The sequence below is a fragment of the Cryptotermes secundus genome, unplaced genomic scaffold (assembly GCF_002891405.2).
Source record: "Cryptotermes secundus unplaced genomic scaffold, Csec_1.0 scaffold1705, whole genome shotgun sequence".
In the NCBI taxonomy this organism is placed as follows: domain Eukaryota; kingdom Metazoa; phylum Arthropoda; class Insecta; order Blattodea; family Kalotermitidae; genus Cryptotermes; species Cryptotermes secundus.
Genome location: NW_019718639.1, coordinates 2,101,652 through 2,104,952, shown reverse-complemented (window position 1 = coordinate 2,104,952; position 3,301 = coordinate 2,101,652).

Below are 3,301 nucleotides of genomic sequence, written 5' to 3'. Positions count from 1 at the left end.
TGCTAGTGGGATGGGACTAAGTCCATTGAACTGCGGCCACTTCTGGAGGAGCCGCCAATTCTGCAGCTACTCAAGAATTTCCCAGCATTTTACGGAACCCGAAAGCTCATTACCGTGTCACAAGAGCCCTCTACTGCTCCCATGTACCAGGCCAAGATGATAGGTGAGGATGATTGTGGAGGNGGTTCTTTTACGTGCCGTAAAGCTACGACACGGGACCCACGGCTTAAAGTCCCTCCCGGAGGACTTATCACCTGAATTTTTCGGCCCTTAAAATTTCGACGACCTCCGCCGGGTATTTGAACCCGCGTTACCGCGTNCTGCCCCAGCGCCACTTTGTCCACCACAAATCCCACTTGGCCAGAGTCTGGATCGAACCCAGGCCGCGGCGTTGGGAAGCCAGCGACTAACCGCTTGAGCTATGGCGCGGCCAGCTCCATGAGTAAGTAGGTAAGTAAGTAAGCATATATGCTGTATTACCGTTGTGACAGAAGTGATGCGCAGTGCAATGCGCAGAGCGATGGGGTCCCGTGCCCTGTCGGCCCCTGTGCCTCCTGTTATGGCACTGGTTCTCCAGCAATCCGCCTAGCCTTATATACTCTCCAGCGAGCCGCGCTGCCCTTGGACTGTGTTTCGTTTGAGACTCCGTCGTGTTCCTGTTTGTTATTTGTTCGTTACTTGTAAATTTGAAGTGGGATTTCCGGATTGAGCGTCACGAGGCCAACGGCACTAATGTTGCTCAATTTATATTGTAGACGGTATAAATTTCGTAAGGTGTTTGTGTTAAAAGTGAAGAAATCTCGGGAACAGTTGCAGATTATATTATTATTTACTGAACCACATAAGGCAAGGTGTAAAACATGTTATTTATGATTAGGCATCGATAGAAATTTGTATTCAAGTAGGCCTAGATACAGTGACGTTCTGAGATAGTGTGCCCTGAGTTTCGGGACCCCTTTCTTTATTTGCTTTAAGAAAGGAAACCCCTTACAATGTGATACTTATATAAAATTGTTTTATAAATTAATAAAAAATACAAAAAATATTTAAAATTGTACAGTCTAGAAATAAAAATAAATATAAACTGACAAGGAATTTAATATCATACAGACTGAAAATTCTTCAAATATATTTTTGAAGTATTAGGAAATTATGTTGGAACATTAAACTACGTTGCATTGGCGCTTGCGCCGTGAGGTACCTAAATGAGAGAGATTTGTACGGATGCCCATTTGACTAATTAATTAAACCTTCCCTTCCTCGATGTTTCAAACGATTACTTTCAACTTTGATGGCTTTCAATTTCACAAGTTAGCGAACTAGACAAAGTACTTGAATGTTTTGGGGTTCTGCACAGAAGAACATCGGAAAATGTTTACTCCCCAATGCAGACCACAAGATTGGAAATGTGTTTCTTTACAGTTTGATAAGGTTAGTTGTGACCTGCTTGTCCACTTACAAACTTTATCTAGTTCTTCTCGTACATAAGACCTGAAAGTCTTTGACGCTGGTATATGAATTCAGTTATTGTGTTTCTGGACGGTACTCTTCGTCTTCTTTTTGTTTGACACCCACAACGTTTTCGGAGACTGGATTGTCTCCGTCTTCAGGAGAAGCCTAGACAATTGGGACCAACCGATGGACCTACCAACATAAGACAGGATATATAACCCAAGCACAGCATAAGCCATCTGCGAGATTTAAGAGAAACATTAAAATCGTTAAAAGACTCTACAGACATGAGGGCTGTATTCTATGTCCTTGCACTTTTTAATGGCTATTGTTGTTAAAATTAAAGTTCTATCAGAAGAGAAATCATCACTAAAAAAACAATTTATCTGTATGGTATCTATATAAAACCACAGTTTTCACACATAATCTACACGGGTCGGAGATGTAGTTTTCTGACTTCTTCTGCGATAAGGGGAGTCCGGATGGAAGAGATGTCCAAGCTGGGTTGGATGACGTATCAGAGATATGTGGGGAAATTTGTAGTAAAGTTTCTCGTCTCGAAATTTAAAATGTCTCTTCAGAGATTTATTCGTCGGCACGTTGTCACAGTTTGGTCGGCATGACCTGCGCAAGATTCGTTTCTTTGTCACTCCTTCAAGAAATCCTGTCGGCATGGTATGACGATATTCGCGAATGGTTTGTTCCACGACTTCATTCCAAATATCGAAGTTGATAAGTGGCTACTGGAAAACGTTAAACATTACGTCAATGGCGGGAGAAGTACAGGCTAGTTCACGGCATTACCTAAGAATTTGCCTAGGGACTTTAAAGTCAATACTGTTGTCAATAATGTTGCTTGGTGTTCTTTTGTCTGCGGTTTGAACATCATTCCCCAGTAGCTGATTCTAACTTCATTTTCGGTGGTTCCCCCCACTGCTCCTCTGTGTGTCTTGCATGTCTTCCCATCAGCAGATGCCCAAGGAAATTTATGGATGTTACGATGTGGGAACATTGTTCTTTTGAGAGTTTTTGATGTGGCAAAGTTTACTACTCTAACTCCATTATCATAACTAATTTAATGGAAAATCTCATTCCCAGTTGTTGGTTTGAAAATGTCTTCCTTTCCTACTTTGGCATTGAAATCTTCTAACAAAATTTTCATAGGGTACTTCGGGAATTTATCAAATACCGTTATACTTCCTCATAGAACCTGTCCTTCATGTCATCAGTTTTATCTTATGTTGGGGAATGAACATTCATAACGATGATATCACACCAGTGACCTTTAAGTGTTATATATGATATTAGAATAATTATTGTACATGATAGCAAATTAGCTCATAGAATGTAAATTCAGATTGCTAATAAATGATAAATAAAAAAAAACATGATATCCTATCACTAACGAACTCTACCCTCTTAACTGCTGTTGTGTTTCTTATGTACGAAGAAACCTGTACCTGATTCGTGTTTCTCATTCCCATTTCCATAGAGAAATGTATATTCGCCTGCTGGTTCAATGCCACCTCCGTCCCATCTGACCTCCTGTACTTCCGCTAAATATAACTTATTCTTTGAGATATCTTCCGCCACTGCCCTGACCGGAAGTGCCCTTTACAAACTTCTCTAATCTTCCAAGTTCCGAATCCCATGTCCATTTTTGTAGCTTATTTCGTTTATCCAGATGATCCGTCGAGATCCGAGGTTTTATATACATTTTCGTAACGCGGTTATTTTTTAATGTGAGGAGTTGTTAGCCCCACTCCCAACCACCAAGCTGTAAGATCACCCCTTGTCGGCTGTCCTCGGCTTTTTATTCCATATATTCGCAATTTCCCTCTATATGTGG